Source organism: Zonotrichia albicollis, chromosome 3 (genome assembly GCF_047830755.1).
Source record: "Zonotrichia albicollis isolate bZonAlb1 chromosome 3, bZonAlb1.hap1, whole genome shotgun sequence".
Lineage (NCBI taxonomy): Eukaryota > Metazoa > Chordata > Aves > Passeriformes > Passerellidae > Zonotrichia > Zonotrichia albicollis.
In genome coordinates, this window is record NC_133821.1 from 38,565,856 (window position 1) to 38,589,628 (window position 23,773).

Sequence of the window (23,773 nt, forward strand, 5' to 3'; positions counted from 1 at the left end):
TAATGATGCAAAAAACAGCAGGAAGGGCAGGTCACAGCATTACAAGGACATTGTGATTTTAGACCCTATTACCATGTGTCAAGTGAGTATATTCCATAAGAGTTGTGAATGGAACTCAGTTGCCAGTGTAGGGGAAGGAGGATCACTGTTGGTTTAGGGACAGGAGACTACCAGCTTCCAAAATTTTGTAAGTATCAGTGATTTTTGCATGCCTAACAGTAAAAATGTCTCATACTGGGCACCCAAATGCAGAGGACACTTTTAAACTTTGTTTTATTTTTCTGGTTGAAGTGGAAGAAACATATCTAACTTGTAGTCCTTTCCTACAGGCGCATTGACTTGAAAGTTAATCATAGTTCTGGCCCCAGATAGTTACAGTGAGTCTACATCTCTCTCTGTGGGAGTCCTAAAGGATACTTGATAGCTGTCCAAGTAAGTGCTTAAAAATTGAATCATAAAGGCAAAGTAACTAGATAGCATAATCCAGAATGATCCCAAAGGAAATGGAGGTAGAATTAAGTGTTTCAAGCCCTCAGCAGTGTCCCATACCTTTCACCTGAAATAGGATAATTGTATGGCATGCATGAAGAGTTACTCATGGTGGATGTGCCCTGAAGATGTACCTTCATATTTTCATCGGGGAAATCCTGTAGAAAGATACTTCCTGCTTTGCCATGGACAGGAATCTTCATGCTACATGCTACATAAACATAAGCAAAATATTTTGCAGCCACATGTCATATAATATATCAATCATCATCATATGTTAAGTTATACTGTATGTGAACTTGGTGTGTCTGTCTGTATGTCTGTTTGTTTTGCAAATTCATTTACAAACAGCTAGCACTGTTTCCATACCAGAAGCCTTTGATAAGTCAAGGGGAAAAGTGCAAGCTACTTACAGTCTCCTTATATCTTCCCTGTAATCCCAGGCAAGATAAATATAGAAATCTCTAGGGCTGAGATGTGAGATGCAATATTGATGAGCAAATGTGGAATTGGCCTCAGTCAAAATATCATTAGGTCAGCTGGTGAATTAAGATGGAGATGGAGCTAAGTGAAATCCTGCTGAGGTGAGGAGGGAGTAATGTGTGGTGTGTGTGTGTGTGTGTGTGTGTGTGTGTGTGTGTGTGCTGCTGGGTCCCTTGCAGGCTTGCAGAAAGGCCAAAACCAATGAGGTCTGAGACTGTGGAAAGTTTCAAGTTTTATGAAGCTTAATCCAAAGCTCAGTGAAGCTGAAGAAAATCCCCCATGGTGCATGAATATTGCATGTGTTATAGGACTTTCTTGTTTTGAAGTGGAATTACCTCAAATTCAGAGACACAAGAGTTCCACTAAACCTCAGTCTTAGTCTGCATAAGTGTTACAATGGATAAGAAGGGAGGAAGGAGCTGCTTTTTCTCTCAAGGTGAAGATGATAGAGTTAATTTCTGGAACAATTTCTCGAGTCACATCCAAGTTCTACACCAAGTTACAAGAGTTGAAGAAGATAAGAAGTCCATATGCAATATCTGCCATGAGCAACCAGAGAGGGAAACAGGCATGACCCCTTGCCTCATCCTCACCACATCTGTTCAGGAGCAGCAAACCATCACAGACAGTCAGAAACTGCGTGTCTGTCTTGGATGCAACACATTTTCTCTCTTCTGGAACAAACTGTAGGCATGAAATAGTGCAACGTTAGTAAAACCTTTAGCAAAGGTTGAGTTTTACAGCTACACATACTAATGCCCTGTAAACAGGAATCATGTGCTTTGCTTTGTCATTGTAATGACCAATGGTATTTGGAAGTTGTTCTATCAGCACAGAACCTCGTTGCTGCAGCCTGGAAAACCCTCTCTTTCTGTTAAGGCTCCAAGAAGGACTGTTAGCCATGTCTGCCCATGACCACTGGGCAAATGACACAGCTCAAGTCCATTGGGCTAACAGGCCAAGTAGGTACATGGAAATCAGCAAGTTGTAATACACTACCCTGGGAATAAGTAACATGGAATGTGACACCTCTGGGGACCAAATGGTAGTGCAAAATATGCCTGCAGAACTGTGAGCAACCCAAAGGGATAAGCATCGGTACCTACAACATGCAATTAGTAATATACAATTACTAATGTCACACTCAGCAATTATGTTTTAAAATTGCTATTTTTTGCTTAACATGTGGCTGAGGACTGATTTATGATTTGATTTCAACTCCTTAATGAATTGCAGTAATTCTGGCAGTTATTAATTGTGAAAATCGATGTGCAGGATTTTATCTCTCAGTATCCAGTCTGGTTTTTATAGCTGCTATTTTATTCCTCTGTGATTGCTCCAGGATTGACTTTGCTTGCCAATAGTTACAAGTTAAAACCAAGTTTTAATATATTTCTTGGCTTAAGTATAAGATTGAGGGCAGGGGTTGTTTCATTTGTGATTTGTGTGAGGTTTTTTCTCTCCATCTTCTGGTTTTTTTCCTATTAATTTCTAATTCAGTTGCTCCAAGTCTTTGGTACATCGATCTGTTTCATATTAAAGGAATAATAGCAATTTTCCCTGAATAAGCAACATTTGGTGATATGTGTTCTATTTAGGCAAGAAGGAAGAATCCAAGCAGAAACTGTTCTTCCCAGGGATGGGAAGAAATGTCACCAGTGAAACATCATAGCCCTGCTATGAGGATCTAAGCCTAATGGGGCTAGTGGACAGGAAAATGTTGGCCTTTGCTGACACTGAATCTCTCTTCTTGAAGGGTTGTCTCTGCTGCAGAGGGCAGCAGACAGAGCCAGAATCAATATCAGGGATTGAGGAATCCACAGGAAAAGAGGGATTTCTACTCTGCCTATGGCAGAGTGAGAAGATCGGGATTAGCTGCCTAAGTCAAGGTCAGATGTTCTCTAAGAGAATATTACAGGCGTCATCTGTGGGGAAGAATCACAGAATGGGTAAAGTTGGAACAGACCACAGTGGGTCGCTTGGTCCAACCTCCCTGCACCAGACCTAATTAATAAAGAGCATAAACACAAAAGGAATACAAAAATGTTGACAAGTAGAAGGTCTCTAATTGCTGAAACAGTTACAAGCCAGTGGGAGAAATGCGAAGAAGAAATCTACCTGATTGGAAAGTGGGAGTGGAGGAGATTATCTCAAGTCTGTCTGGGTTTTGTGCCTCTGAGAGATTCAGGGCTCAGCAGTTTGCCTGCACTACTACCTGAAGGCTGCCCTGTGGAATTATGAGATCCTGATACTTTGTGCAGTTTCCCACCGCCCTCCTGATCTTCTAGTGCCAATGTCTGCAGAAAGCTTTATGCAGATCCTGCCTTGTAAGGATCTTGGGACTTTCCAAAGGGCTCTGACCTGGTCAAGAGCAGACTGAATTGATAGTCAGCCCAAGCTGGGGTGAAGGGAGCCTGGACTTCAGATGCTGGAGATTTTCAGCTTCAAAGCACCCTTGTGTGCAGTCCAGCCGGCAGAGCCTGGGCAGAGCCTGGGAGCCCCAGCCCTTTGTGAGCTTTGCAGTGGTTAGTTATGGTGAGTGGATGTTCTGGGTCCTGTGGACTTCCATGTGCTTTCCAGTCTGATGATTCTGAACTCACAGAGTTCAGCAAAGCACATAAATGGGCTTTGCTGAAGTGAGAGAAGGTTCAGACTAGATTTCTGCAATGCCCTTGTACCTCCGTCCAGCCACCAGCCAAAAATTCCTTGTACTCCTTGTACCTCCATTCAGCCAAACTGTGTGAAATGGTTCTTGATGTCAGTGTAGAGTGGCATGTCATTCCCTTATAATTTGGGGTGAGTTGAGGCTTTAATCATGGAACCTCATGGACTGGAACTCTAAGGAGAAGGGAGAACATGCAACATTCTTTCAAAAGGTTGTAAAGTTTCCTTAATATCTACTCCCTAGAGCCATATGGAAAATTCACTAAGCTACCTAAATGCTTTCCAGAACTTTTGCTGCATGGAAGCATCCTCATGACTGTAGTGCATGCTTTGACTTATAGTCAAAATTGGTATTTCCAATAATAATAATAATAATAAGCTGGTTGATTACTGTCATCAATTCCTGGCTGCTAGAAATGACAAAACCTTTTTTTTCAAACATTTTTCTAATGACAGGGTAGAAAATAAAAAAGCCCTACCACCCTTGAACCAAAATATGAGTTAGGCTAATTCTAAAAATGAGAGAATGAAAAATTCTACTTTCAGCTCTTGAAAAATTGTTTTAAAAATATGAAGTCACTATGTAAAATGTAATAGAGTACGTGAACATAATCTTAGTGGCTCAGGGATACAAAGTAAAGCTGTGGTAGAGTGACTGGTGGCAGCCCATTGGTAGCTATTGCTTATCTCACAGTATATTGATGTTTCTAGTAGGCAACTTGTTAGACATGATAGGCCAATCTCAGAGTAGATTACTGCAGTAGCTTTTTGCCTTAGGACATACAAATTCGATCATTCTAACTTCACCACAGATAAATTTTTATGATACATATGAATTCCCTGTTGTGTACATCAAAACCCAACCATGACAAGACTGTCAATACACAGAATATGAGGATGTTTTGTAGTTCTTTCATACTGCTGGGCTTGCTTTCCTTTCCCAGCATTTGTATATATATTTTTATAAGGAGAGGAAATGATAAGAGCCTCATATTATGTTGAAAGACAAGAAAACATGAGAGTATTTGTATTGGTCTAATGTGATGCAGAATAGCCTTTCAGAATTGAATAGAACCATGCTCTTTTGTCTTGAACTGAAGCAGACTCAAAAAGGAATATTGGCATTGCAGAAATTATTTCCACATGCATGAGCTGCCTAGGAAACACAGGCTGAGGGAAAGTTTACAGAGATCACAAGACAGAGAAGAGTGAATTTTAAATTTCTGGAGGAGAAAGTACCAAGAAAACAGTATGTCCTCTCCTGCTGAAGGCTTAATCAACTTTGGCCTGAGCCTTCTGGCTTTAGGAATTTTGGATCCTGCTACCTGAAGGATCCAAAATGCATTTGTTTCAGAAAGTCTTGCCTAGTTGTAGAGCACTGCTGACTCTGACTTCTTTAAAAGAAGACAAGGGCTGGCTCTGTTTCAGCATTGAACTCATTCACTGGTCTAGGCAATGGAGCGGCTCCAAAGAGGGATGAAGGATGACTGCAAACCGTGAACAAGGATGGGGACAAGGATGAATCTGCTCATCTTCACTGAATGTTTTGGAGGGAGAGGTTTTTTCTGAGAATGAAGAATGTCAGGAGACTTGGTAGCAGTGAGAGAAAATAACGTCTGTATAAAGTTGAATCCAAGTTCTTCTAAGAGGAAAAAGTGATAGGACAGGACAGGAGACACCAAACACAGTGTGGGAAATTCTCCCTTGTTATTAGGATGTTTTTTTCACTGGAAGGGTGATGTAGCACTGAAATTGATGACAGGAGAGTCTGCAGGATCAGCCACCTTGTAGATAACCAGATACTGACTGAATGAAGCCCTGAACAAACATGACCTCAGCAGACCTTACTCTGAGCAAGTAATTTTCCCAGATAACCTGTGGAGGTCCCTTCCAGCCCAAATTATTCTGAGATTCTGGGTCAGGTCCTACAGCTTGTGATAGAAGGACATTGGCTATCATGCTTGAGGATGGAGCAGCGTGAGTGTCTTACTCATGATTAGGTTGGAGTCACTCATGAATTCAGTGTATTTCATGACAGAATGTCAGATTCTGTGGGGAACACAACAGCTACAAACGTTTTGACTTTCCAAGGCAAGAGATTATTTGCTGACTCATATCACTAATAAATGCTGGTACTTATTCTATCCAGCACTGTCAGATGATCCCTTTGAACTTATGATGCTTTGGGCCAAGGCAAAGAGCCTAGCTCCTGTGAAAAGGCAAAGGTGTTCTTTGGCCCAAATTTCCAAACCCTCTAGTTCTTCATCTAAAACTTGGTCTGCCGGGGAAGAGCATCAAGCAAATGGCAGTGGGATGGATCAAAGCAAATGCTCTGGGCTACACCTTGCTCTTGAGGGATGCTCTGGGGACAAAGATGTCTGCTGGTACTTCATCACAATGGTAATGCTCTAGGTTGCAGTGGGTGAGTTGATGGATTGCTGTTTACAGTAATATTTTCTGCTGAAAAGCAAAATTCAAGGAGCAGCTCTGATATTTTATCTTATTTTTGTGGGAACACAGCCAGTGTTGCCCATAATTCATACTATGGTGTGACTAGGACTCTGGTAAGTCACCCTGCATTTCAAAACTGAGACTGACAACTTCTAAATTTAAGCTTAGTTATGCATGTGTTTTGTTAACCATATTATGCACTTATAGCAGCTTTTAATAAGTGAAGAACAAGATGACTTCTCATTTTCTAGCTAGATAAGTGTCACCAATAAAAGAGCAAAAGAAGTTTAATTTGTTCAAAAATCTCTGTTTCAGTTATATTCAAAATACAGAATTTCATGGAGATGTGTTTTCATTTGCATTTCCATAGCCTAGAAAGGAGGCTGGAGGCACCACCAGCAGCTGCCTCTGAGTTTGTACCCCAAAAACATTTCCTTGTCTTGTCATGAGTAAGTGCACGTGTGTGCCCTGTGTGCAGACAGTTTGATTACTCCTGTCATGCAAAGGCTGGCAGAGGTGTGGCGTTTCCTGCATGAACTGCCATATCTTCCCAGCTCACAAGTGAAAGGCTAAACATTAGGCAGAGCCTAACAAGATTTCAGTTCTGCAGCACATTTTAATTTTCAGCAGTTTGTATTCTCCCATATACCCAACAGTCTTTCCTAAGGGAAAAAAAGCAACATAATTAACATGGGATAGATTTCATTCAGTGTACTCTGTTTTCTTCCATTATTGTGTTTGCAGAGGAACTATTCAGTGAGAAGCTTTCTCATGGTATTTTTGTACAATTCAAGTGTTTTTAGTTTGTCGGGGGATATTTTTTTGTTTCATTGGGGTTTTTTTAATTTGTTTTCAAGAAAGCACTACTTTAGAAGTTACATTTTCTGAAGCCACTGGATTTCAGTCATTTTAGATACATAGTGAGAAGGGAGCAGAGAGTAAGGACTGAAAAAGATTATTTTTCCCATTACTGGTAAGAACATCCTCATCTGAGTCCCATTAGAGAGGTAACTGCCCACATTAATAAAATAAACCAATATATAATTGCTACCAGTCTTAATGCTGGGGCTGACTGACCTAATTTAGTAACTCATTTATGATGTGTTTTAGTAGCGTGGCCTCTCTTGTGTTACCTGAGTAAATAGAACAGATGCAGATGCTTGTCAGAGGTTCAGAGTCTCATAAATTTGTCTTACAGGCTAACCTGAATATCCCTTATAGATTCACTGATCCTCACTTGCTGGACTCAGTCTTCAAAGTGGGCATGAAAGCTAGAAATGCAATATTTATACTTACAGATCCAATTGTTGTAACTCAGGGCAGCTGAACAGCAAGAATAAACTAGAGAAACAGGAGTAGCACATAAATCACCTCTTTTATTAATAATTTTCCACTGGCTTTAATGCAACTGTCTTCTTTATTATCTCAGACATGGTGAAAAGTTAGTGCACTGTCTTTGTAGGGGCCTTTTCAGTCTCTTACAGATCTAATTACCTAATTGAGGGACAACTAGTTTAGAGATGAACAGAATTTTTGCTCTGTCGTTTGTTTCTTTCTGTGGTTCCCTCTGAGATTTCTGTTATTTTTTCTTAATGACAGTATCCATCTTTCATGGAAGTTGACTGTGTGCTTTGGAGTCCATTGGCTGAGGATGGTGAGCAAGAGCTGCTGTGTGTCAATAAAAGCACATCCAGTAGCCAATCCAGTTCTCCAAGAACAACAAATGAAAGTAAATGGATGTCACCCTTCAGCCCCTGTGCCACGAGGTTTCCCACGTGAAGGCAGGCAGTGCTTGTCTTGAGCAAGCCCCTGAGTGTGCTGATGGCTGGTCCAGCCCCACAGCAAAGTTACTGGGCACAGTCCACCAGCAGTTTAGGCAGTTTGGCCCCTGTGTAAAAGGCAGCTGGGATGTTGGGGTGGGCAGAGACACCCCAACATCCTTCTGTGCTTGAGAACAGTCACAAAAATTTCCAGGGGACTGGGACCCGCCAAGGGTGACTGCTCTCACCACTGCTCAGCATCATCTCTTTGCCAGTGGAAGAAATTATGACATGTGTCTCAAGACTTGTCGTTTTAATGCCAGTAATGTAATTTCTTCCTCTTTCAAAATTGATTCATTTGAAGCCCTAACTTGAGGCTGGTTTTCCATGAACATATTCATTTTTTTAGAATGAAGTCAGGTTTTCCAACTGCCTTCTTGATTAGTCTAATGAATTTTCCTCAAATGCACTTTCCATGGAGGATGGGACAGTTCATCTTTGAAGGAAATTATTCTTCTGTGACAGACAAAGATTTAAATGAAGATTTTGAAAATGCCTGATGATTATGGGGTTCTCAATATTTCAGGTACCCAGTTCAAAACATTGTAAAGTGACAGCAAATGCTGATTACCTGCCCTCTGTTCCCTGATGCTATTTATTTGAAGTGTCCTAAATTAGCAAACAAGACCATCATTCATTTTTGACCCAAAATATGTCTCAGACATTCAAGCTTCTAATTCTGCCCCAGTTCAGAAGGCTGTCTGAATGTTGCCAAGCATGAAGTTTAAACAAACAGATAAATAAATACTTGGCTCCTTTTAATTGCTTCTTGTTCTCTGAACTTTCCAGATTTCTGTTTTCAATGTAATTCTTTTTGGAGAGAGACTTCTGTCTCCCCTTGCTTTCTAACTAACTAGCTAGGTTAAGGTGCTAAAAAAACTTGCACAACAGAAAGAACTTTAGTAAATAAGATAATTGTCTTCAGCCTTGGCCTCAGCACAGAGACCAGAGCCTACACTCACCTTGCCTCTGCATCCCAGCTAGCACCAACTAGTCACTGTACAAGTGAGCTGGCAGATACTCTTCTGTGCTTGCCTAATGCAAATCTTCATCTTTCTGCACAGCACCTCCTGAGATCAGGATTCAGTCCCTGTGGTGCCCAGCTGCTCATTTTTGCCCAGACATTCTTCAGGTCTCCATCATTTGTCTCAAATTCCATGGGAAAGGGACTGGGGAAGGTAACTCCCATGCTTCACATATGAGGTACAAATTAAATTACTTTTTACCTGTCCTACTTAATATAAATCAAATATTTCCTTTTTGTAGATTTATTATTTACTCTTGCTAGAAAATGGTGATGTTAATGTTCACTTCCACCCTAGGCTTGGATACCCAAAGACACAGTGAGTTTTCACCAAATGTTCCTCAGAGAACAACTCAGTCTGAGAAATCCTCCCACAAATCCTGCACTTATGCACGTGATCAGCCCTGCCAATCCACTGCAGACTGCAAACAGCCTCTGACAGGATTCCAAACAGTTAATGTCAAATAGCTCATTTTCTCTCATCTCCATACAAATTCCTGTCATGTTGCATTACATGTAAACATCTGAGAAGCTTAATGGCATGCCTTTCAGTCAAAAATTCATATGGCTTTTCAGTCTGAGCAGATTAATTGCAGTTTGTAACAATATGAAGTAATTCAATTTGATTAGAGTTTCTATTGTTCTTTGAGATAAAATATTTTATGTGAATGTAAAGCCAAGTTTTCTGCTGGCACAACTTTATTGACTTCTGTGGAAATATAAAATACTCATCTAAAATCCATAGTATATCATTGTTGGTGTGCTGTTACAGTAAATAAATTTTATAAGCTTCTGTAAATTCTATGTGCCAGATCAGATTCCAGGCCCCATGGAAATGTCATTGTCAATTAAGTGAGGCAGTAGGAATATTTGGCTTTGGAGGAGACAATTCTGAATGAGTCTTTTAGGATTTTATAATTTTGAAGTGTTTTTCTATTTCCATTTTTTCAGCATCCCTGTCTTCTTTTTGATGTCTTGCTCTTAAAATCTGCTTGTAATTCTCTTTAGTTTCATTTCTATGTACTCTAGGGCTGTTTCTCTGTTCTTGTTATGGACATTGCTCTGGTGTTCTGTAGTCATCCCACAGACCCAAGCCCAGAAGCCCTGCAACACAAGTTCTGCTTGCTGCCAATAGGGATAATGTGAGGAACTTGCATGAAACCTCTGTGAGTACATCCCTCACTGAACAGCATGTACCTCAACCCTTTAGGATGCTTTTTGTTTTTTAATTTCCAGCTCCTCTCTTCTTTTTTAAAAGCAAAATATTACAGAAATAATATTTAAGTGGATAATGAATGCATGGTTTGGTTTGTTTGTTTGTCTGTTTTGGTTTTGTTGGTTTTGGTTGTTTTTTTGGTGGCTTTTTTTCCCTTTCTTTTAATACCAGTTTTCTTTAGTTTAGTTTTCTTTGTATAGTTTTCCAGTTTGCAGAACAACATGTTTGGGGGTGATCGTTGCTCAGAGAGGTCAGAAGTTGTTTCTGGTATTTTGAATCCCATGGAACTGCACTGCGAGGGGGATTGAAATTTTTTTACAAGTTTGTGTGCTTGCCAATGCAATTTCACTCTGTCCATGCTGCTGGACTAAAAGCAAAGCTTGCAAATATTCTGCAGAAACTGCCAATGTCTGACTGTTTGGCCTCCTACTGAGTGATCAATATTCCAGCAGAGTTTCACTTCTACAGGACTAGCACATTCTATAGAGCAGGAGATGTTTTTAGTGTAATATTAACAATATTACATTTAGCTGTCACAGTACTGCCTGACACAGGGGACCAAAGCAAAAACACTGTATGGAAAAGCACAAGCTGCTGCACTTGGAGCTGAAGCTGTGTGTATTGGAAAGAGGAAGCATGTAGTTCATGTCACCAGTGGGATATGTTACATACAAATCACATTAAACCAGACTGCAGAATTGAAGATGTTTAAGTCAGCATGGTAAAATCCTAAAAACGTATTAATAAATGAGGAAAAAAATTTCATTATCAAAATACTGAGTCATTACTTTGGTATGTGTAGAAATCCTTTCTACATAGTTTCTTCATCCATTTCTCAAAGACTAATTTTTTATATGTCCACTCAGTGCATAGAAGCTTTAAGTTTTGATGGGAGAGATTTTGAAATACACTATTTTCACACTGCGTGTAATAGCATGATTAGGAGGACAATTACTGCAAATTCTTTAATTTCTTGGTGTGAAGATCTCCGGAGGCAGCAGGAATCACTATTGTTACCCATGTGTTTTGTCACTTGAGGGTTGGGATTTTAAAATTTTATTTATCTAGCCTATCTGCTTGTAAGCCATCATTCCTTAAGAAGTACAGTTTTGATCTCAGATTTCAGTCTCAGATTTGGGTGACCTAATTACTTTGATGATTATTGAGGCTTCAAAGGCATGCAGCTCAAACTAATGAGAAGGTGGTACAGGAGATCAGATTTACTGTCTAGTCTTGGAAAAATCAGAATAATTTTTTTTATGTTTACATCAGGATTTTTTTCTTTAAAATAGATAAGAATCTTTTTTTTATTCTTAATAAGAAACCTGAAAATTAATGCCTAAAATCAATAAGCTACAATTCCTATGAGAATGGCTGATCTGGAGTAGCTGGGTTTATATCCTGAAGGGAGAGGCTGGAGAAAGTTGAGGGAAAAACCAGGAGTACATGATTGTTTCTGTATTGATTCACAGATCTGTTTGCCATCAATGCTGTCATTGTGGTGGTGACATGGGCTGTTACAGCTAAGAGCAAAGAATGCAGAAAGTGAGGGGGTTTGACCCTACAGCTTGAAATACTCAAAGGTTCAGTGTTTTTAGTAAGGCGATAATCCAAAGCCTATAAAGCAGAAGAAAAACAGCCTTTGGGTCCAGTGGGCATTGCATCAGGCCTTCAGATGACTGGCAATCAGCAGACTTCATACTGTGTAATTCTGTATGAAAGAAGCCCTAGTTCTCCAACATACAGTCAGCTGAGAAGGAATAACACATGCTGTGTCTTTGCAACTCACCCTTCTGGCCAGCAGACATCTCTGTCACTGCAGGCCATGTGGATGCTCTTGCACAACTGGTGGAGAGACATCTAGCTCTGCTTTGCAACTGCTGCTTCCTGCTAAGCCATTCTCCAGAGAAAGAATTAGCAGACTCCATTGTCACATACCTCAAATCTGAACCCTGGGTTATATTTAAATGAGCACAGGAAAGAGACTGAAGATTCTGTGACCCCTGTGAAGTGGAGGATTGGTTTTTCTAAACTGGAGGGCAAATGTCAGAAGATCAGATTACAAGTGTCTACCCGTGTGTTTTCACTGTGTGGTGGGTCATCTGGAGTTCAGGCTCTGTACATTCCAAGAAGGTGGTTCCAGAGCAGTTTAAGTACTTCAGCAAGTCCTAGCACTGGTGGTCTCAGTTTGGGAAGGATTTCCTAACATGTCTGAAAGCCAAAAGCTTCTTTGCTAATTTAATAAAGAAGAGTGAACCAGTGGTTAAGTCCATAGAAGATAGAATAAATCAGGCTAATTTGTTATATAATCCCCTTTTAATGGGGAGAATTAAGGTGACAGCAAGACAACTACATGTTTAATTCTCCAAATAATTACTGGTGTGTATTGACATTAAAGGTGAGAGAGAGCAAGTTAATTTCTGCTTGTTGTTTTCAGCACGTGCCAAACTCTTACTTCACACCAGTGAGAAAAGGCTGGAAGTTGTATATTCCATATGCATGAAGTAACAGTTGGCACAAATCACCAAAAGGAGAAAATTAAAAACCACTTAAGTCCAGCAGCCCAAACTGTCACTTGCTGACAAGTTTTTCATTCTCAAAAATTTAAAAAACTTTGAAGGCCTCAAACAAAGTATTCCACCTGAATAAACCTGGGTGTCTGTTTAGGTCCTCCTCAATGCAAATAAGGTGTGAGAAGGCAGCAATAGCCTTGCTTTTCCAGCCTCCTCCTCCTCTACACCTTTGTGAAGTGCTGTCATGGGCAGCCCCTGAGTGGGCAGAGGAGGGTGACCACACTTGCCTCAGGTTGGTCCTTCTGTTGGTATTCTTGGCCATGAAAAACCCATCCTTCACCATTGATAGGAATGGAGGTGCTTGGAGCTGCTCTGCCATGTAAATCAGAATAATGGAGTTTTATGTCTTCCCTTTGCTGGCATTATTAAATTTGACCCAAAACAGCTGGAGGTAGCTGTATCTGCACAACCTGCCTCTAACTCATGTGTCCTTACATAGGCCTTGGGATATCTTTGGCATTTATCTGTGGCTGCCAGTGCTTCAGAGGCACGAAGGGGTTCTAATGTCCCAGCCAGCCCCCTGCTCAAGGTGCCCAAGGACCTGCTGCCCCTGTCAGCTCCCTGAGCCCACCAACCTCAGTGGTGCTGCAGCAGGGCCTGGCTCCAGCTGCCCACAGCCCTGCCTGGCCAGGGCCCCGCAGAGCCAGACCCACATCCCATCCTGCCACCATAGCCCATAGGGTGCCCTGGCAATGGCCATGGGTTACAGGAGTTTTCCCACATGTTTTCTGTTCAACAGCATGTCCTTTGCTCACAGGATTCCATGACCATCTAAGTCTTCTCTGTCACTTGCATAAGTACACATGTGAGTAAGTATACTTATTGAGAGTCAAGGTATGTGTATGAAATGTGGGATAAAGCACACAGAAGTATTATATATTGTGACTCTAAGGTTGCCTGCCTGTCCTGCAATGTCCCTTCCCCCTCTAGTTTGGTGTCTACAGGGAAGAAGAGAAGCTGGGGGTGAAGTGAGGCAGCTTGTAAAGCAAGGAATGACAGGCAAATCCATATCAGGAGTTAAATTTCAGCATATTTTATGTCAAATCACTCAGGAATCACAAAACTTTACTCCTTTATTCCTATTTTCTTGATGGCTAGAATATTACTTCTAAGCCAAAGCTTTCATGTTTCACTCCCTTATTTTATTTTTAAAGAAAGAATCTGTGTTGCAGTTTGACATGTTTCTTGTTTTCAGACTGTTGATTTTCTGTGTGGTTAACTCTAGGCTTCCTACAACTGTCAGCTTATGTCACCTTCTGAAAATTATGCATGACTTCTGGGACTCATCTATCAAAAGGAGAGAGCCCACAACACTCTGAGAAGTTGGTACCTTCTCTCTAGTTATCTGGGTTGATGGTTGTTCAGTGAACCTATTAACTGCCTGGGGTGACTTGCATCTTTACAGGTATGGGACTGTATTGTCTTTCTTTGCTTTGCTTAAATGGCAGATGCTACCCCTGTGTAGTGTCCTGGTTTAACTTTATCTCTGGCCTGGTGGTTCCAAGTGCAGCTGGCTATGTTCTCATTGGACAGTAGACCCTTCATGTGCCTGCAGAAGTAATGGCTGTAGGAATGTTTTATCTTCCCCTTATCTCACATTCTCTGAAAACTGTCTCAGTTCAAGGTTAATGCCTTTCAGTGGAGCACTTAAATACACACTTAGCTCTAAGCACTTAATTCCTACAGTTTCATGGCATAGGGATGGATTTCAGTGCCTACTCATAGTCCATGGCTTGCCAGCACTTCAACAGTCTCTTTTTCAGTGGCCAGATAAAAGTGAGGAGCCAGCCCTGGCAGTCCTGTGCCTGGGGGTATGGTTTGCTTTCTGGTAGTGATGGACAATGCCATTCAAGTCTTTCATGATAATCCCACATGGAGATTGATGGGGCTTGAGGTCCAGCTGCTAACTGACGATTAAGGAAAGGTGCTCTCCAGAAACCTAGGTCAGACCTATAGGGAAATAGAAGAGGGAAAGATTCCCCTACTTTCTCTAGTTGTGGCTACTGGTAGCACCATGCTCTCTGCTAGACCAGGTCACCCCACAGCACAGTAGGTGTCAAGCCTTTATGTTGTGGTCATAATATATCAATCTGCCAGCACATCTCTTCCAAATCCTATGCCACCATCTCTCTCTAGTCACCCACACCCACTCTTCTCTGCTGTGTCTCCTCCCAGGACCAGGTCACCCTTAAAAGTATGTTTAAGGACAGCTCAGAAAGGGAAAAGAGAGGGAAGGCAGGGAAGGCATAATTCATCTTGTTTATGATGTGACTGAACTAACAAAGTCTGAGCACCTTGTCCACACTGGGATAAGGTCATAAGAAATAACTGATCACAAGGATAAGAGAAAAATAAATACGCCATATTCATCTGAATAGTAGAAATAATCTTTGTGGGTGATGCCAAAATGTAATGGGATGTGTTGAAGTGTGGCCAGTGATAGGTTCCAGATTTTCACTCCGGTTACAACAGAGGGAAGTTCAGAAGCTGTACCTGTCCTGGGAGGAGGGGTTGTAAAGGGTTGTGAGGTAGTATGTAATAATCAGTATCAAACTGAGACTTTTCAGAGAGTTTTTAGCTGGAATATGGAAATATCTTTGGAAGCTTAATAATGATTTAATTTTATTGGAATTTGTATGCGTTAACATTTTTTATTTTATGGCAATGCAGAAGGAGTTTGGCTTAAGACTAGCTGCCACTGGCTTCCCAAGAATTATAAAGCCAAGCCAATAAATGACCTTGATCAGATGGCACACCTCTCTCTTGTCCCTCTGTGGTCCTGTTGCAGTCAGTTACCAGCCCAAGCAGCTGCTGGGGCAAAGTGAACTGCCATCTCCAATTGGCAGAGCTGTGACCAGCTTTATTTATAAAGGCTTGTGATAGAGCACATTCTGCTCTCATTTATACCCGGTAAAAACATGATATGAGTTGTTAGCCCAGTTCCTGTCCTTTTGTGCTGCTGCCGCAAAAGAAAGGTGTCAGGAAATGCTCTCACCTACAGAAGAAGTCATTCTGTAAAGAAGCAGCTTGGCTTGGGCAGCCCCGGGCTCCTGCTCTGCTGCTCATGCTGAGAGCAGAGCTGAGTGCCTCTGAATGTGGTCACCCAAACACTCTGGGCTGCTGGCAGGGGCTAAGTGGCTTGGCTCTGCAGAGGAGCCCTGTGGCTGCTGTCTTACCAGCTGCTGGCAGTTTAGGACAAGCTGCACTTGTACCCCTATGCCCCCCTGACTTTAAATGTCGCCACCTGGGATGGCTAAAACTGAGGTGAAAAACTGGACTACTTTTTTGACATGTGACTTTTAAGTTGTGTAGGTAATGATGGACAAGGTAAGTCATGGAGGAAGGGCACTAGTCAGCCACCTTGGGAATCCCTCTTTCTGAGCATGGGTGATATCTTTTGTGGCACTGCTTTGCTGTTTTGTGCAAATTCCCAGCTCTTTAGAGATCCAGTCGACTATCAGACAAAAGAACCCTCACATTGTATGCCAGTCTGGGTACGTACTTGATGTGAATGAATACAAAGACCTATTCATCACTCCTAGTGCTCACATAACTGACTGATTAAATCACTCTCTGGCTGTGAAGATGACAGTGGCCCAATAGCTAATGCTGTCTAACAGCCTCCATTAGAAGACCTTGTTTCTGATTGTTTATAATTTTGCCAGACTTCAGCTGCTTGAGCTGGATTTTCCCATGCCATATGTCACCAGAAACTGAAGGTTTGTGTGTGGAAGGCCTAGATGAATAGTCAAGGCATTGCCAAGCTCATGTATCACTGAAAAGTCACTTGAACACAAATTTTTAGGGAGTAACTGTACATTTCTCCTCTCTTGAGGGAGAAGGAAAAACATCTGGAGTTATATGCTCCCCAGTGGTTTGTGTTCAGGCTGAAGTTGGAGCTGCTGCTAAACAGCGTGAATGCAAGAAGTTCCGTGTCAAAGGCTGTCAACTTGCTAGATATTGTTGACTCTTTTAACCTTTTGCAATGTCTTTTGAGGCTGTACTTTGTCCACTGACATACTTAGTTCCATATTGCACCCACGTTTTTGACAGGAGGTTATGCTACCAGGGAGCGCATCTAATGGTTTAAGACTGAGCACATCTCGGGTTTGTGTATGTGTGCTGGCTTTATAGCTCCCCTCTGCTCAACCTTTTTGTTTTTAACGCTGTTCAGTTGTTGTATTTCAGACCAGCAATCCCTGTCATATAGGATTAAGAACAGATTTTCAAATCTCCATGCTACTCTGAGTACCAGGCTGAAGTTGCAAGTTACTAGACATGACTTAGCTCAGCAGTTTTTAGAATGACTTTTACTTGGCCCACTGAATCAATGTTGGTACATTTTCCTCTGCATTTCCAAACAGTGAAGGTCAACAGGAAGAGTTTTCAGGCTGAACAGTCCCTAGTGAGGTGGCTGTGTTGGGAGGACAGTTGGTCCCCAGAAATAAGTGGTATGGATGGGGGTCAGGGGTAGGATGGGGTTAGAGGACCTAAAATATCTTTGAGAATTGTGTGTAATATAATTTCTGTAATATCTGCACATGACAGCTCAATTGCACACTGGGTGGAAATGTGCTGTCTGGCCTTCAGCCTATATAACCCTTTCCCATTCCCCACAGAGAGTTTTATTAAGTGAGCTTTACAAGGACCTAGAAACAGCCTGTCACAGAATCTGTCACAGAAATCTGAAAAGGACAATGTAAAGTCCCCAAGGGGAGTTTTCTCTTAAACATTACACAAACCAGAAAATTCCCAGATCTCTGTAAAAACTGTGTGGGCTATGTTTTCCCAAGCTGGGCAATTTGAATTGCAGAAGCTATTGCCTTGGAACTATCTAGAGGAAGACTTTATAACCACGCAGAATATTTTCATTTAACTACCTGCACTACTGGACCATCATATGATTTAGAGCTCTGACAAACCTGAACTCCCATCAAACTAGATAGCTTGGGTCCATTATTCCAGGAAGACTGTTCAGGGTGGCCTGCCAACAGCAGCTGGCCATTGACTGAGCTCTGCTTTCAGAGTAGTTTTGCAGCATGCTGTGATGTGTAATGGCAGTACCTTGGCTAATTTAATGCTTTAGTTTGGTGTGGCAATGCCATGCTGCAGTTTAAATAAGGTCTGTGGTAGTGGCACATCTGCAGTCAGAAATTGTCATCATTCTGCACTGCCAGCATGGTGTAATGCACTGCACAGATCCTCAAGCCAAGATTTTAGAAAATTAATCTGGATCCTATAAACATTTTAATGGGCGGAAGCAAAAATACTTTCATGACCTGACAGGTCTTTTTGTCTCTTAGGTAGTACTTCATATGGAGGAAGTGGTCTTTTCCCTTACTGACAATAAAAGCACTTTATATTTTTGCTGCAATGGAAAGATCATGTATTATATAGATCCCACTGAACAGTATTCAGCATGCTGCAAATGTCTTTAGGTTTCCATTATAAACTTGACTCTATTTCTATTCCTCTCTTTGCCAAAATTAGCCCTATCCACCTACAGCTTCACAGGAATAATCTTATTATGGGACAGATTTTTTGGAAGAGTTGAAGGAAACTGGTCAAGGTGTTTAAAAGAGATGATGGCTAAAAAAAAATGAGTTCATCTGCTTGGAGATTTTCCTAAAGACTTTTTGGCTTGTAACATCCTGAAAATTCATGTGCCTAGAGATTCAAAAGATGTTTCAGATCTGTTGGTCTTGGCTAAAAATGGTGCCTTTGAATAGTTTTAGGCTGTCTGGTGACAGAATTATTTGGTTACTGAAAGTGGTCCCTGCCTCCATGTGTTATGCACTCTTTGGAGATCTTAATTCAACTAGTCAGTACCAATATGCTTATAAATTCATGGTAGCAATATAAGGTTTATAAACAACTCTGCATCTATCATGAACAGACACATTCCTTATCTGAGGCTGCTCCTGTCTGCAAGTACTGTGGTCTAAAATCCTCAGGTGTATGTTTCCTGATTCCCACTGCAATCCAGGCTGAAACTGACAGCATGGTTTTACAGTCCCTGGAGGCCTTTTTGAAAGGGAGCAGAATTCAAAGTTCGGTCTACTCATCTTTGTGGTTTTTACTGGGTCAAAAAAATTCATACCTACAATTATGTGTGCCAATATGGCTGCAAGCCACACATGATGAGGCTTTAAGCCAATACTATTTTTTAGCATAAGTGTTTTTGGACTTATTTGTGGTTTTATGACAAAGTAAGTTCTGAGGCATAATATTCTATTCTTCAAGAGAATTAATTGCAAAATATGAGCTTAGAACTTTCTCATAATTGGGAAATTTTTAAATACGGTTCTTGAAGTATGACCAAAACCATAGGCAAACATTCATTAGACTATTTTTAGCATCCCTCACCTTAGGAAGAATGTGACATCTGCAAATAGTACAGCTCTGCTATAGCACTGCACTGATGTGCTCTCCCTGGATGATTCCCTTGGCTCGCACTGGAAGTTAGAGCAGAGCAATGTGAACAGTAAGGTCTGCCCAGGATGTACCATTGACAATGGGACGTGGAACATGTTCCCTGAGACCTTGGCTTTGCTAAATAATGTTCCCAGACTTTGACATTTAAACCTTGATCGTTCTGAGCTCTGGACATCCGTTGGTTTCACTGTTGTTGAAGCTAAGTTCCAAATCTACAAATTGCTGGAGCCTTATATGTATTTTGGAGAAGTATGACATCATTCTTTCTCTATTTATTATTCCATCAGCATCTATCATTGACCACTATTTGAAGCAAGCTCTAGGGCTAGATGGACCTTGATTTTGACTCAGTATGGATGTTCTTACACTATATTCTCAGTGTCAACAAAAATAGTTGACTATTTGTTGAAAATAGGTCTAGGAATTTACTTTGTCATTTTAAAGACTTAACAGTCTTTACTGTTTTGTTTGGGGGTTTCTGGTTTTTCTCTCTGTGCTCTGGAGCTAGGACTTGAATCCCAAATAAAGCATTCTTTGTAGTCAAAGTGTTCACTTCTGGCTCTTGACAGTCACATTTTGAATGTGCTCAGTAGAAACTGGGAAGGGTTTTGCACCTCGAAGCCAGTGCCAGTGATTGTACCCTGACAGAACTGAGCAAGGAGCTGCTGCTTGCAGGCTGCTCTGCCATGCAGCACAGGAACTGACTGCAGCAGGATTGTCTCACTGGCCATTGTCTTCTGGGACTGAAAGAAAAGTGGCCTGACTGGAAGGCAGAAGTGCTGAGTAAGTTTACAGGAGAAACTTTTCAAGAAGGAAAATGGGTTATGATGGTAAGAAGAGATGCAAAACTGGTATCCAGATGGATTAGTAGAAAACTGGAGTATGGCTGGCTCCATGATAGTCTGCAGAGATGATAAAGAGAAGAGGAAGGCCTTACAGCAGAGAGAGAGTAGGACAGTCTGGGTGATCTTGGGGAAGATTTCTCTGAGACCTGGAGCTGAGCACAGGCTCCCTCTGTTCGGGTCCTGTGTTCAGCTCTTAGCTGTGGATCCCAACTTAAGGGATTTCTCCTCCCAAATCAAGTCCACACAGATATTGAGTCATTGACTCACTCAGAGATAGGCTTTCACTGGAGAAAATCTGGAAAAATTACTAACTACACCTTTCTATCCCACAACCAAGTTGCAATCATGTCACCCCAAGCTGCAGTATCTTATTGTTGATACAGAAGTTTTGTCCAATGTCTAATCTAAGTCTCCTAAGCTGTTTGGTTTATGCTTCTTCATGGTTTATTCTTCCTGATCTTTCCATCAGGAACATGTTAGTTCCTTATTCTTTGCAACAGCTTTTTAGTTGAAGAATATTAACCTTCTGTCTTGTTACTTCAGAGAAAAAAAAGCCACATTTCTTGCAGTCTTTCCTCATGTTTTCTGGACCCCTGACAATTTTTGCTGATCTCCCCTGCTGACTCTTTCATCTCTTACTTGAAGTACAGCGCACTAAACAGGTTGTGGTCGTCCAGGTGAATCTTTTCCTGTGGGAATCAGCCCACATGTGCTCTTTCAGTAGTCTTTAAGACCCTTTAAACATTCTGATGTGAAGGCTTTGCCCTCCATGCTCAGCTTGTTCCAACGTAATCCCTGGTATTTTCTCTTGTGAACTTAGACAGTTTTGCAAGAACAGATGAGTATTTCTGTGTAAGCATTTTGCACTATTGTATTCCATCCATTTTAGATGATCTAAGTCATATCAAGAACATTTCAGATTCTGATTTTTTTAGTATCTCTAACATCTGCAGTCCTTCCTTGTTCCATCTGCAGGGTTCATATTCATACTTCATATTCAATCTTCTATGCCTTCATTGAAAACATAAAACCTTATACAGGACCAAGGCCCACAGAATTCCTTACAAAACATGCACATTTTGATGTTAGGATGGAATTACTCTGTGGATACAATTATCCAACTAGACTTGACCTCCTGCCCCTTCCCACAGCAGTTTCATTTAGAACACCATTCACTAGCGTGTCCATGAGGATATTATAGGATATATCACTAAAGGCCTTGCAAAAAATTATATAAAATAAATTCAAGCTGTGTGACATCACCAGCTAGGTACTTCAACTTCCATTTAAGACTCCTAAAGTGAAATTGCTTAGGGAACTGGAAGACATGTAATGTGATATGCTATTCTCTAAGGCAAGTTTTGCATATTTTAGGCTGAAATTTTGCCCCCTAATTAACTGCACTCTCTAATTGCTTTTGATCTTTTAAGTAAGATTGATGAAAAAGGGAGAAAAAAATGGAATTAATCTCTTACCACTTCCTTAACATCCTCTGCACTTACCTGTCATAGAGTACTGGTCCAAATTTCTCTTTGTTTTTCTCTTCTTATCTGTAAAATTTATTTTACTTTTGGTAAGTTTTGCTAGTTGTATCTAGTCTATCTTTACTAACTGTTTATACCCCCTCTACACCTCCCCATGAATGGAGTGTTGTGCTGGGTTCTCAACCAGCTGTACTAGTGTCTATTTACAGATATCTCTCTTACAACTGAGGTCTATTAAAAGGTTGTGAATTAGCTGATTTCTGCTCTATTTCCTTACTTTCCTCTAAAATGCCATAGTTGCACTTGGCTTATTACTAGCATTTCTTGAATGAATTGAAGCTGTCCATAATCTGTTTTTTTCCTTTAGATTTGCTTCGTATTAGATCTTCCCTTCCCATTCTCTGAGTTGATTGGCGTCAGCCTTCTTGAACTCCAGTGCTGTGGGTCACTTGGATGAGATGGCAGAAGGTGACGCTAGGTTCGCTGCAGTGCTGATTTGTTGTAAAATGTCCTATGTGGCAGCAGACTTGGAGCTGTATGTTACACTGCCCTCTACCTACGTGCAAAGCTGCAGTGAAGCTGAGGAAGATTATGACAATTACAGTGTGTATTAGGCCTTAAGATTTAGGCTGCTCTTCAGAATTTATAAGACAGAATGAGCAGAAAAAGGTAACTTCAGAGAAACTTTCTGTAAGGTATTAATAACTTCCCTTGTAATGAATCTCAATGTGGTCAGAGGACCTGTGCTAATGAAGTGTTTAGAACACAAATTCCTTGTGATAATAAATATTCCAGGCTAAGGTATGCAAGGATGCTTGCCCTACCTAGTTTAAAAAAAGCTTAGACAATTATGTGGTGATTTCATGTTGCAATGGACGGACAATGAAACTTACATGTAATGGGGGAGAGGAGGAAAAAAGCCAATAAACTTCACCTTAAGCAGAAATGGCTGATCAGACCATACTGGACCTCTGCCTTGTCACAACTGTGACAAAAGCTCTTATGACTAATGCAAAAGCAGTAAAACTTCAGGTGCTACTAAAACCCTGCACTATTCTTTAACATTGGTTAAGACCACTGTAGACACATCATGGCTCCTCTCACTGGTAAACTAGAGATGGTCAAGAAGTCACACCAAGCTTGATGTTTATATTAGAAAGCCTTCCTATTACACAAATATTTTTACTGATAAAATTACAATGAGAGTTCCTTTACCATCACTTCAAGTTAATTTGGATTCCGTAAATAATGAAAATTAATTACCAGTAACCAGTCCCATCTGTAGTCAACTTTTATGACAATTAAAGTTAAAACCCAATAAAATTTATAAACCAATAAAAATGCAGGCATCATGCAGTCAATGTGGTGGTGTAAGATAGAGCAGTAAGCTGTGCCTCTAGTCAGAGTGGTGGTTTAGGGAATTGCTTTAGGGAAATGCAGGTTGCTGGATCTCTGTTCCATACTGCAGGGAACTGATGTGCAGTGCCCACACGCTATCTAGTGGCTCTGTCGATTATGACATTGCCCCCGAATTACTCTTCTTTCACCTGTGAATTGCAGGATTAAAAAATACTTTAGACAAAATTGGAATTTGTGAGTCTGTAACCATTCCCTAATGAATCTAAGACATTTTGAGGTCATAAGTGATTAATGAAGAAAACCAAAGGGCATAAACCTTGTGTGAATGTGCAGGTAAAACTCTTGATGGGAGGGCTTCTAGGGTGTCAGTCCTGTCATTATCAGAAGCCTGACAAGCAGTAGTCAAGTTGTTAATATGTTTCTCTTTTCTGTACAGACTTTGTTCTAGACTTATTACTAAAAAACCCAGTCAGTTTAGGAGTACTTCAAGGAAAAGTTTATGTATCTTCTTTAGTTGCTAGATTCTGCAATATTTCGTGAGGTAAAAGCAGATAATCCAAACATTTTAAACTGAGCACACAGTAGACAGTAATGCAAGGCTAGATGTGTTCTCTCCAATGGGGAATGCTAATCTTTATCCCTTGAGGTCATGGGCTATGAAGATGTGAAGATCACACACAACAGCATTCTCCTGATCTTCTGTTCCTGCCAGGGATGTGATTGATCTTCAGCAAAACCAGTACCCCTTCTGTTTTGTTATTTACCTGTGAAATGGAGATTGAACTGTTCTATGGAAACTAGAACCGCTTTATAGATGAGTACTACTGTTGTAAAGGCCCTATTTTCTATATCTTATATATATGAAAGAGAAAATACTGTATTTATATACAGCCTGTGCCAGCACATTTAGGGGTATTATCTGAGCTACAA

At 40.9% G+C, this 23,773-nt stretch overlaps 1 long non-coding RNA gene across 1 annotated transcript in view; it reads left to right on the forward strand.

The window, feature by feature from the left end:
• LOC113458751 (uncharacterized) overlaps positions 1–23,773 on the forward strand; it is a 96,555-nt gene extending 72,782 nt beyond the window's left edge. The window contains exons 6-7 of the long non-coding RNA XR_012579476.1: positions 8,972–9,110; positions 9,230–23,773. This is a non-coding gene — a long non-coding RNA (uncharacterized LOC113458751). The remainder of the gene's footprint in view (positions 1–8,971; positions 9,111–9,229) is intronic.